This window comes from Pleurodeles waltl, chromosome 1_2 (assembly GCF_031143425.1).
Source record: "Pleurodeles waltl isolate 20211129_DDA chromosome 1_2, aPleWal1.hap1.20221129, whole genome shotgun sequence".
Taxonomy (NCBI): Eukaryota; Metazoa; Chordata; class Amphibia; order Caudata; family Salamandridae; genus Pleurodeles; species Pleurodeles waltl.
In genome coordinates this window covers 759909566-759922662 of record NC_090437.1, presented here as the reverse complement: position 1 = coordinate 759922662, position 13097 = coordinate 759909566, and the positions used below count along the sequence as shown (strand labels likewise).

Here is a 13097-nt window from a genome sequence, read left to right as displayed (position 1 = left end):
GGTGGGTACAAAGCAGTCCTGTTTCTCAAAAGGTTACTGTGTCTGTCGCAGAGCACCGTGTGTGGTCCATAGGGTATATGTTTGCTTCCTAATAGGAAACCTCAGAAGATTAATGTATTTGTTGCAGAGATCAATGCCAGTCCTATTACAATAGCTCACCGAATTTTGAACAAACTGTGGATGTTGGCCTATAATGAGCAGTGAATAAGATTGAATCTCAGCAAGGCTAAATTTAATTCATGTGAGAATAATGAAAGAAGTACCATTGAGATATGATGTGTTATTAGGTTCCATGGAACAACTGTTTCTATTATGTGCACTAGCTATGGATATTATTTATACTTACTTATATTATACAATTCACATTAACATATAATAAATTACATGTGCATTCAATATTCACCTTGCTTTACCTGCTTACTCTGAAAAGAAAATTGAACACATTTTACAGTCTTTTTTGCTGTTTCTCATTATTCAATAAACATCTGTGTACAGTTGTGTGAAAAATTGTTCTCTTTTTCGGAAAGCGTCTGAAATTATACATCTTTTATTCCCCTGCTCATCTCCTATTTGACTTGGGAATTGCTACATTTATCTCTCATACTAATCTGAAGCAAAACATTAATGCAATTACCATTTACAGCTGTTCCTAGAACAGTACTACAAACCAAGACTAAAGATGTGTTATATTACTGGACAGGTCACGAACCAGTATGTACAAATTGCAAACAAATTGGATAGGACCAGCCCAGTATTTTGCAACTTGACTGATATGCTAATCAGTGGGTAGGGGAAACATGAGCGAACCAATACGCCCAAAGGAACCTGGGTAATACATAAAATGTTAAAGAAATAATTGTTATTTATGACTCATTCAGTACATCCATTTAAGGTTTAAGTTGTTTGAAGCAAAAACAACGTGTGGACAAAATAGTTGCAGAACTTTTATGAAAAATCAAGTCTCTTAAATCATGCATGTAGATTTAGGGCCTGATTAAGAACTTGGCAGACAAGTTACTCCATTACAAAGGTGACAGATACCCCGTCCACCGAAATATAAATCCCATTATATCCTAGGGTATTTATGTCTCTTCGGACAGGATATCTGTCCCCGTTGTGAAAGAGAAACTCGCAGGATCTCAATCAGGCCCTTAATATTTCACTACTGGTTTGTATAACAATTTTTCGAAAAATGGCACAGTGCATCCAGTGCACAAATTAAAAACGACATATATTTTACAAAACTGCAAAACTTGAAAAATAACATGATACTTTTCAATGGGGTGGGCCATGGGGGATTACAGGCAGGGAGAAGAAGTGGTGTGCACTCCCCTCAGTATGCATTTATGTTTGGCTGGCCGTCTCAGGACGGCCAAACCCACATGCGCACTGAGCCTCATCCAACCCGTGCCTTGATGCTAAGTTGGAGACAACAGGCACAGGTTCTCAGTCTGAGAGCACAAAGCCAGGGTGCTTAGGCCAATCCTGATGCTACTCTCATACTGCAAGCATTAGAGCAGCATTAGGATTGGCCACAGAACATTCCGGGAGCCTGTGGCTTCAGTGTTTTTTTGTTTGTTTTTATTTTCAGTTTTTGTTTTATTCCCCCATCCCCCACAACCCTCCAAAACCCCCCTGCCCCGCCACCCTAGCTTGACACCAGCCAAGACTGCTCCAGAGGGTGGACATCTCGGGAGGTAGCAGTAGCCGGCCCTGGGGGGGTGGCAGTTCTAATTTTGTTCTATTTGGCCCTGGGGAGTGGGTGGTCCCCAGGTCCCGGAGGGGTCCATAAGACCCTCCTAATAATTTCTTAATGTGTTGCCCTGGGGAGGTGGTGGTCCCCAGGGCTCGGGGGTTCTGTCCATATTATTTTGTTGATATGTTGCCCCCAGGGAGGTGGTGGTCCCTGGGGTTTGGGGGTGCTGTGTGGCCTGCATACTTTTTAGACATTGCCCCGAGGAGGTGGTTGCCCCCCAAACCAGGGGGGTCTGCAGGACTCCCCTTATTATTTATTTTACTATGCATCCTCAGGAGGTGGTGGTCCCTGGGACGCAGGAGTGCAGCACACCCCCCCACATTGCTGTAAAACATACCCCAGGGGAGGTGGTGGTCCCCTGAGATTCTAAAAGCCCTAGGAGGGGGGGGGGTCCCGTGTGCCCTACTCCTATATGTAACCCCTAATGCTCCCAGGACCTGACCCAACCTGGGGCCAAAGAAATTAAGAGTGTGGGAGACTGCTCCATCCTCAGATTTTTCTGCTATTTGAAAAATTACTTTTCAGCCCTGGCCCCTTTTCTTTTTTTTCTTATTTTGTTTTTGGGATTGGACTGCCAACACTTCTGGGTTGAAGTGTTGGCAGGCAATCAGATATCAACACGGGGAATGTTGGATCCTAGATATTTATTTTTTGTAACCCTTTATATCTCCAAAACTAAGTTATAGTTAGGACCTAGTTTCTATAAAAAAAAAAATTTGCCTCTGCAGATAACTTTGCCACTGTTTAATGAATCTTTACGAAATGTTCCAAGAAAATATGACACTCACTTCACCTGCTGTCTGGAAAGTTATGGGTGTGATCTGTCAAGCATGTAATGAGAAAAAGGAGGATCCCAAAACATGTTTTCCCCAATCATTTTGTATAGGGATTAAGAACAGCACTAGCGCCCAAACTACTGGATGGATTTACAAAACATTTGGCAGAAAGGTAGTTCTTGCTCCAGAAAAAAGCCCTTTTTTATTTTTTTATGTAAATCTGCTCAGTAGTTGTTGAGAAATTAAAGAAATTTCAAATTTGTATTTATATAGGACAGAAAGGCTTTGCAAACCCTCCTGTTCCTGTGCTGAAATCTGATTGTCTGCCAACACTTCAACAAGAAAGTGTTGGAAGCCATCTTGGGACTCGTCTTTAGCCCTGTCCCAGAAAAATAAAAAATAAAAAATAAAGGGGCCAGGGTAGGGACACCCTGACACCTTAGCCCTGGTGCCGGGGTCCCAGAGGCACCCCCCTGAGCTGAAAATCATTCTTTTAAAATTTTCACTGAGATTCACGGCTGTTCCATGGATATGCAAAAAATTTAAAAAAACAAATGTAGACTCCTGCGCTGGTTTTTTAATAAGCCCCTGCATGGGCCATGTCCCAGTGGCATTGCCATTTTAATGTGTGGGGCACCCCTCCCCAGGATTTTAAACAAATATGATATGGGACAATAAAGACAACCAGTGCGGGTGCCCTCCTTCTCCACCACCTGCCCTGGGCTTTAGAGACATAGAGTGAGGAGGGGGTAGTGGGGCTGCCCCTTAGCCCGGGAAATACTACCTCCCTGGGGCATCGGTCGCCGGAGAGTTGCCGTGCTGCCCCCTCGTGGAGCCATTAATGACCCTGGGACCGCCACCCTCCAGGGCTGGCTCCTTCCATGCTCTGAGGTGCCCATCCCCAGGACATAGCTGTTTGCTTCCTGCAAGTGACGGCTGTCAAAAAGCTCTTGCTTGCAGAAAATTGAGTTTTCATCTGTCTTTCCTTCATGCAAATATGTATGTGTGCAGGGAAGACAGATGAAAACATTGCTCCCGAAAGCAGGGAGCTGCTATTAAAAGCAATGCCAGTGCAAGACATGCTGATACACCTAGGTCTGTGGGCGCCTTGAGGCTCCCTCTGCGGTCATGTCACTCTCTCTTCTAACCCATAAAGGGCTGGAAGAGAAAGAGATTGTCATTGCAATGGTCTCTCCATGCAATGACTTCAAAGAGTGACAGCGTGCTAAAGAGTCACCTGTTGCATAATAGCTAAGGTCTCAGAGCCTTTCCCTGAAAGTTGAGGGTTCTAGTCCAGGTCTGTCTATGGTCATTTCCCTACTTTAATTTATTTTTAACTTCAAAAGTTTAAGGTTCATATAGAAGATGATGGCACTCTTTTTCTTTGACAAATACATTTTTCTTTTAAATTTTTCCAGAAATTTCACATTCTAGGTATATCATTCACCAAAGCTTAAAAACCTCTTTCTCTCCCTCTCTTTCTTTCTCCTCAATTTATCTTTTTCAGTTTCTTTCTCCTTCTCACACACCCACTCAGACCCTTACACACCTACTCACAGACCCACTCAGACCCTTACACACCTACTCACAGACCCACTCACACACTCACAGACCCACTCAGACTCTCACACACCCAGTCACAAGCCCACTGAAACCCTCATGCACCCAGTCACAGAACCTCACACACATTGATTTACCCACTAATACACTGATGCACCCACTGTCACACACAGACAGACACTCTCACAGCCACTCTCAGCCCCAGATACACCCTCTCACACCTATCCTCAGACCAAGAGAGACAGGCTGCGGCCAGCTCCCACTGCGCACAGCTAAAGGGCCGTGCGCAGCATTCTTTTGAGTGGTTGGGGGGGTTGGCTTTAGGGTCTGTCTGCAGGCCAGGTCCTGCAGCAAACCACCATTGAGCACAGCAAAAGGCTGTTTGGATTAACATATAGTAATGAAAATTACTTTACGTTGAGAAAAACATGGAAATTCAATGAAAAAAACAAAGGTCACAGGGACGTTATAGTTAGGAAACAAAATTTTTAAAAAACATAGAAATTCAATTAAAACATCAAGGGTCACAGGGCCATTATAGTTAGGCTCACATTTTAAATGTACCAACCCATAGAAATTAATTTGTCATAATTCGAGTTATCTCAAGTAACTGTAACTCGTGCCTTAAAGTAACCATAGCTCATGCCTCCCCCGAGAGAACACTGCTGTCCTTGTTGCCTATGAGCATGTTTATGTGTTGACAGTCACAAACAATCTGACAGCTTACTCACAAACAACCTCAAGGTTGTTTAATTATAAAAGTGATTTATATTGTAGATTTCTTTCTTTCTGGTGAAATTCCAGGCACACTTGTCTATTGTAAGCTGGAAACAAAGGCAATATTCTCATGCAAGTGGTTGATGTCCCATCTACTGAGCTGTCAGGCCTTTGAAGGACTTTTTTGTCAAAGTTTGGGGTGAGGTGACAGGAAACTTTGACAGGTTTGGCTTCCTAAGAAGTAGATAAATAGGTGCAAAGTTTCAGCCACCACCTTTGTGAGAGGGCTAAACAGAGTAAATTCTTAGTCCCCAGAGGGAGTGTTAATTCTGAGACTTGTGTACCCTGAAAGCTAATCTCACTAGATTAGGGTGTCATCATATTCCTGAGAAACTTGGTACTGTGTGAGTTACAGATATTGTTAGACTTATACACTTTATAGGCTGATTCACAGATGTTTCATTTGAATCTCCCGAAAAGGAAGAAGAAAGATCCATACTGAAGAAGAGTTTAAATCTTGCATAATGAGAAAAACTGGGTAGTGGCTCAAACAGCTAATTTGATTACTTACACTGAGACTTGTGCCACAAAGTGCTCTCATCTTTTTCTCACTCACTGATTTAAAGTGAGTTAGGGTTCACAGAACCCTGGTTCTCTTTCAATTTTCCTCTATGTGTAAAATAGATTCTAAAAAAAGAGGAGATGTTGTCTGTCTTGAAGAATTATTGTTGGAAAATGTGTATAAGGATTCTTATAGACAGTGATTTGAAGTCAGCAGATCTAGTCCTGTGGATATGAACACTGATCTCAGCATAGTCCCAACCCAGAAGCTCTCTTTTCAGCTTGAATGCTGAATTCCTTTCATTAGAAAACCAGGAGCAGAATATGTGCCTACCCAACACATTGTGTTATTGTTAGGCTCAGCTTTGATTTCTTTTTACTACTCTGATGTCCTGTTATCAAAATTGATGCTTCAATTGCATGTTTTGGAAAGTCAATCTAACTCCTCAAAGCCCTCATTGAATAACTTGTATAGCTTTCCCTGCTGACTTGACAAAGTCGCAGAAGACTGAGGCCCTCATTTCGACCTTGGTGGTCTTTGTTAAAGACCTCTGAGGTACCGCCGCGCTGAAGACCGCCAGTGCTGGAGGTTTTCCACGCAGCGTATTATGACTGCTGGCAACCCTCTGTCCTTTTGCGGACAGAGAGCCGCCAGCAGCCATACTGCCGGTCGGCGGTGAAGTGGAGGCTGCTCCACCTCCACTGCCCCGTCATGAGAACACCGCCCACCGAATCACGTTCCATGATTCGGCGTGGCGGTGTTCTGGTGAGTGGGTGCTGGCGGTGGAGCAGCCCCCATGGATCCCATCCCCTACCGAAGGATCAACGAACAAGGTAAGTTGATCGTCTGTTAGGGGAGGGGGTGGGGGGGCGTTGTGTGTTGTGTGCGTGCTTGGGGGTGTGTGTGTGAGTATGTAGAGGAGGTGTATGCATGCAGGGGGCGTGTTGTGTGTATGGGAAATGTGTGCAGGTCGGTATGTGTGCATGTCTGTTTGTATGTGTGCGAGTATGTGTTGTAGTGTATGTGTGCGTGTAGTGGTGTGTGTATGTGCATGTTGGGGTGGGGGTGGGGAGGGGGTGTGTGTATGTGCATATTGAGGGTGGGGGTGGGGAGGGGGGTCCTGACACCTTTGGGGGTGGCAGGAGGGTGGGGTGGGGGGAGGACTCGGAGTGGAGGAGGGGGTGGGGGAGACCCCTATCAGTGCCAGGGAAGGAATTCCCTGGCACAGATAGTGCCTACCGCAATGGATTTTGTGGCAGTTCCAAACCACCCGAAATCCCTGGCGGTATGCAGGGTCCTGATACCGCCGGCGGTCTGGTGACTGCCGCCGGGCTGGAGACCGAAGTCTCCAGCCCAGCGGTCTTCACCGCCCTGGCGGTCGGAGTGGATAAGTGGCAGATGACCATGGCGGTAACTGCCATGGTCATAATTCAATTTATTTCCCCACGGCCTATTGGTGGTATTACCACCACTTCTCCCCCGCCCGCCAGGGTCGTAACGAGGCCCTGGATCTCTAAGAAACAATAAGGACCATGGAATCAAAAGAACATCAATGGCCTTGTATCAAGACCTACTACAAAAACCCCCTTCACTATTTGAGTCTTCTTGTGCCACATTTGAAGCTAAAGAGGGATAATCCATTCATCATACTCCACTTCCTATAGAAGATTCTTCAATTCAAATTTACCAGTTTGCCCCCCTGAAATGTATTTCCTCCAGGTGAGAGAATACCTCTTATTGCTTATTCATACCCATTTTTGGTGAATGTTATTGCTAATATTTAGACTCTGTACACTGGGCCTCTGCTGTCATGTACCCATTGGATATGTTCTGACTAGGGATGGACGGAACTCACAGAATCAGACTCCGCTACATTCTGTAGAGTTACATAAAAACCCTGCAACTTTCCACAATGTACTGGCAGAGAGGTGAAATAGGCACTTCGAACTGCTCGTATAGTGATTTAGCACCGGGAGCATGTTCCATGCTAAAACATCAGTGTGAACGGCACCACAAGTCATGCCAGAGGGCACAAATACTCATGTTTATTTTGCTACCACTCAAGTAGATTTTTGACTCGAGCGGCAGTCTTCAGACTGCAAATGGATGTGAACTATCTTGTTAGAAAAATCTGGCCAGGTGTCTTCTTTTTTACCACAAATCCCGATAGGGGACATCAAATCTCACTGTCACTCGCCAACTCATCATCCTGGAGCCACTCACAAGAAACAATTCTGACATATGGAAATTGGTGGAATTTGACTGGAATTCTGCATTACAAGAGTAACGTGGAGTTGCCATATTATGCCAAATCCTCCGTCAGAACAGAATATTTCTCACACCCTTACTTTCGATCCCTAAAACATTATAGGAATTGACTGATCCCTGACTGGCCTATTTAACACTCCTTTAAGGCCGTAGATTATGGTGTAGAAACTTAATATTAGTCAGTAAGCCTTATGTTAGCATTCCAGCTGACCAGGAAGAGGGTATTGTGTTTAAAAATGGAACGTGTAGAAAATTTAATTAAAGCAACCATGTGCCTACAGTGAGTAGGCCCTTAAAGCTATTTGTACTATGGGAGGCCTATTTGCCCTATGTAGAAAACTCTATTACAGATTAAAATACTAAATCAGCTATCTCTGGAATGGGATAAGCTAGTAAAATAATTAGACCACTGTTTTAATGGTTAACAAAAAAAACAATTTAACGGAGAAGTCACATTTGTAATACTTATTATTAAGGGAAAGTAACATTTAGAAAGTTATCCTCTATTTGCCTGAACTGCCAGAAGGATATTTAACGTAGCTCCAATTCTATGCTCAAGACAAGGAATAGGTGTGAAATGTTGCCCAGAAGCAAACAATAGGCTTTCCTGAAGGGGCAAAAACAGCTTTTCTGAACTCCACTGAATATTGGGGGGGGGATTGTGGGAGCTGTGAACATCCTGCTGACACTACACTGTCAAATAATTCTGTTTAGCATGTCTGTTAAACCATATGTAACCTTCGGGGAACACACGAAAGGGAGCGAAAGGATGTTAAGACAATTCTTGTGTTTCTCTCCTCTGATTGCTGAAGGACTGCGCTTTTATTCTAACAGACTTCTGTCTTTGGGTTTGCTGTGGATACAGTGCCTGCTTCAAACTGGAGCTTAGTGTCAAAGCAGGATACCATTAGGGATTTCCCTCTGCCACTCTCATACACAGGCACTCCTAGTCCCCTGAGCCCAAGTTTAATAGGACCAAAGACTTTCATCACCTTGAAAATGCCCTGGAACATGGCATTCTTGTCCTGTATGAAGCAAAAAGGAACTACTGAAAAGTGCATAGGGTTGTCCTCTGAAATGTTTACCCTATTGGTTAGGGGGTGCCCTGGAGTCATCCCCACCCACTAGCTAGTAACACAATGTAGCACCACAAGACACCCCATCAGAACAATGTTGGACTAGCAAAACAATACCAGACAGAATCACCATGCTGCACAGCTGTGAATTGTGTAAAGGACCTGAGTAGTTTGGACCTCTTGCCACTTAAAATGAATTGACAGAAAGGTCTCTAAGACTCATAAAGCTGATATCCTGGATGCCTCCAGGAACAAAACAAAACCAAAGAGGATGTTCCTGTGAAGAATGCCAGTTGACCAATGCCACTGACCTGGACTTGATTTTGCTGTAGATCTCTGCCTAATCTCCCAAGAATCTCAAAGTGCTATCCCTGAGGTCACAAGAGCCTTGAAAGCGTAATCCTGTGGTTGTTTGAGCCCCAAAGTAACTTTTTTGAAACTTCCACTCCAGAGCTTCAAGGGAACTGCTGGCAAAAAGTCTCTGACTTTGGGTTGAATTTCTGGTATATCCAATGTGGAGAAGAGTTAACGCTTTTCAGATTGGGGCTTAGAAACGTTTTTGTACTGCCGTACTTCAAGGCACTAAAGAAACCATTCTATTTGGTGTATCCAACACCCACACCATCAAAGTTAGCCTTAAACTGCACCTAGGTTCCTGTCTACTGTGACCAATGACTGTCACTGGTGCTTGCACTATTCTGGCACTATTCTCACTTAAATCTGTTTAAATGCATAATTCCGTGTCCCCTTATTGCACTTCTACTTATTAAATGTTTCTCTATTTTCATAATATTGGAGTGGGATTTTTATTGTCTTGTGTTTTTGAATTTTTAACTGTTTTGCTACTTCGTAATGCTTTACACATTTTCATTAAGTTAAGCCAGCCTGCTTGTTTAAATTACTGAATTCTTTGACAGGTCCTAACAAGTTAGTCACTTTATTACTTGTGGTTGACACCCAGCTACCCAAACTAGTAAACTGCTTTCTCATACTTGTGAAAAAATGTCTCAATCCATATTTCACATTTCTGAATGGGTCGAACTAATGCCAGGTCGACCACATGAGCTGACAGATTGGTCCAGGTTTACCACACCCATAAAAGTATACTAAAATTGACATTCCAGTTGTTTTCTATGAAACATTTTTTGTTTTTGCTCATTAGTCATTGTCAAAGAAATTAAAAGTAGATGGGGGATAGATTTACATGTACAGTTAAACATATTTTTACATTTTTATCCTACTCACCAAGGTTCCCTAGCAGTATGCAAAGTTTCATTAGATGCGGGTGTTCAGGTATACTACTGGGAATGTTATAAGACCTTTCCTGCAGGCTCCTACTCCTGCTGTGTGGATTTGTTCATAATGCACAATTCTGTAAAGGGTTAACGGAGCCCGTGTGGATAAATCCATTTTTTTTCTTCATAGGAAAACATTTTTCCCCTGGAGAAGTTTCTTAGTCTTCCATCCATGCACATCTGTGGATGAACAGTTCACTTCACATTCACAAAAGGAAGCTACGTCACCCTAAACTGAGTTAATTGCCAACCATGTCCAGGATAGAAAGAGGTCAGATCAATGTTTGGGAATGCCATAAATGTAGAAGACTGGGGGCATTTCCAAACTTCAAACAACGTCTGACCCAAATCCACACTCATGGAAGGGAAATCTACAGTAGTAAATGCAGGTAAAAACACCATTAATCCCAATGAGAAATCCCAGAAGGTGTAAATAAGCTATTATTGGTATAAATGTACATTTATGGCCAAAAATACCTTTGTGAATAGGCCACTAAATGTTTATCTTTTTAGTTGATTGTGTTTTGTGATTAGTTTTTTACATACAATATTTTTGTATTTATTTGTTTCATCCACCACGTCCCATATTCTACAGAATTCATTTATATTAGCTCTGTGTAGGATCCCTAGATAACCAATTCATTTTGGGGGTTTTCTTCTTAAGGAAGTGTGACTGCTTTCAAAATCCACATTAAGCTTGATGTCGCTACATTCTAAATCCTGAAAGATAATTTACATACAGTAGATAATTTTTAAAAGACGCATGGATGATAAGCAGACATCTACTCAGGAAATCTCTGAGTTCGTGCATAGACTGCAGACAGCACAGCTTAGAGACAGAGAACAGGCTGTGGTTCTGCATTGTAAGGTCTACAGTTCCTATATTTACTTTGAGATTTCTAAATTAATGTATGAGAATAAGACGGCACGATTTTGGAAAAAAACAAATAACCATACCCTGTCTGTGTCTGCACTCCACAATGAATAACAGAATGTTTCAGCTTCTAGTGTACAGAAGAAATATCAGCAAGCAGACAATAACAGTTTCATATAAATACAACAATATGTATGATGCTCACATTTGCATTCGGTCAGAGTGGTCACTTACTTTACTTATGCCTACTACCCCTCTTGGGGTATAGTTCATCAACCAGGATTCTCCAGCTATCTCTATCCTGGACTTATCTTTCAGTCTGACTCTAAGTGTTTCTTGTCTTCTTGCAGTCAGCCTCGAGGACTCAAAGTCAGGTGTTTCTTCGCTTTCCTCTTTTCCCTTTTCCTAGAGGGTTCCAGGTGAGTGCTTGGCTGGTGGTGTTTGATGCGGGCCTGAAGTGCATGGGACCTATCCAGCCCCAATGTCTTTTCATGATTTATTCATGAATAGTAAGTTGGAATGACTGCTGCCACAGGTCATTGTCGCTGATGGTGTTTGGCCAGCGGAGTTGGAGGAGTTTCCTCAGACAGGTGTTGATGAAAGTCTGAACTTTGTTGGTGGTGGTCACTGCTGTCCTCTACATTTCTACTCCATACAGAAGGACAATTTTACTTTGATGTTAAAAAGCCTGAACTTGGTTTACAGCATTAGGTCCTTGGAGCTTCAGATCTTCTTTAGTTGAATGAAGGCAGTCTTTGCTTTGTCGATTCCTGCATTGACACTGCCCTCTGTGCTGCCCTGTTTGTCTACGGCACTGCCCAGGTAGATGAAGGCCTCAACATCTTCTAGTGCATCACCTGCAAGAGTTACTGCAGTTGTGCTGACCATGTTAGCCTTCAGGGTCTTGTTTTTTTCCTCTGTGGATGTCGAGGCCAAGATGTGCTGATTGGGCTGCCATATTGTCACTCTTCTCTTGCATCTGCAGATGGGTATGGGAGAGCAGGGCCAGGTTGTCTGCAAAGTTCAGATCATCAAGCTGCATCTAACGTGTCCACTGGATCCCAGGTATTTTGCTTGCTGTGGATGTCTTAATGATCCAGTCTTTGGCCAGCAGGAAGAGAAAAGGCGAGAGCAAACAACCCTGACAGACTCCAATCTTCACTTCAAATGCTTATGTGAGTTTTCTTTGAAGGACTATCTTGCAGATCGTTCCCTTGTAAGCATTGCTAATGATTATTATGAGTTTATCTGGCACACCATAGTGGAGTAAGATTTTCCAAAGGGTCCTCTCTGTCCACGCTGTTGAATGCATTATAGGCAACTAAATTGACATAGAGGTTGGCTTCCATTTGATCACAGTGTTGACATCCGGTCTGTGCAGGATTTCTCTTTGTGGCAGACAGCTGCCTGGACTCACAACTGAGCATCAAATTGTTTCCTTATTTAGTTCAAGATGTCTCTGTTGAACACTTTGCCAGGGGCTCATAGATGAGTTATCTTCTGTAGTTTACACAGTTACCCAGATCACCTTTTGGGAATCTTGATGACATATACCCTCCTTCCAGTCTGATGGCCCATTTTACTTTTCCCAGATCCTTCCAAACATGGAGTAAAGCATGTCTACTTAAGTTTCAATATTTGCCTTCAGTGCTTCCACAGGAAACTTTACCAGATCCTGCTGCCTTCCCATTTCTCGGATGCTTGATGTCTTGTCTTATTCTTTCCTTAGTTGATCTGCTGTTGTTGACTGGCATGTCCTTCTCAGCTGGCTGTATGCCTGGTGGAAAATGCAGCACGGATCGTTCCAGCAGTACTTCAGAGTACTCCGTGCGTCTTCGTTGTCTTCCCATCTTTGCCTTCAACAGGTCTTTTTGGCTTGCTGTATCTGTCATAGAGCTCTTTCAAGTTTCCATAACTTGCTGCTTCCAGGGCTTCTCTAGCATGACCATCAATGAATCTTTACTTTTCTGCTCTTAAGCTTCTACTTTTTTCCATGTTCGTTTTGGGGTATTCACCTTGAGCTTTCACTTTTTCTGTTCATGTTCAGCTAATGCTGACTGCAGCTTTTGTTACCTTTCTTGCTTGGTTTTGTAGATACAGCCGATGGAGATCTGTCCTCCATAGTGATCTTTCTTAGGGACCCCGTACCTCCTTAAAGGTTGATGTCACAGTTTTTTTAATCTTCTCCAACTGACTCTGTACAGAGTGTTCAG

General features: G+C 43.2%; 1 protein-coding gene across 3 annotated transcripts in view; it reads left to right on the top strand.

The window, feature by feature from the left end:
* Positions 1 to 13097, top strand: part of FSTL5 (follistatin like 5) — a 2922734-nt gene that overhangs the window by 1291953 nt on the left and 1617684 nt on the right. The window lies entirely within an intron of this gene.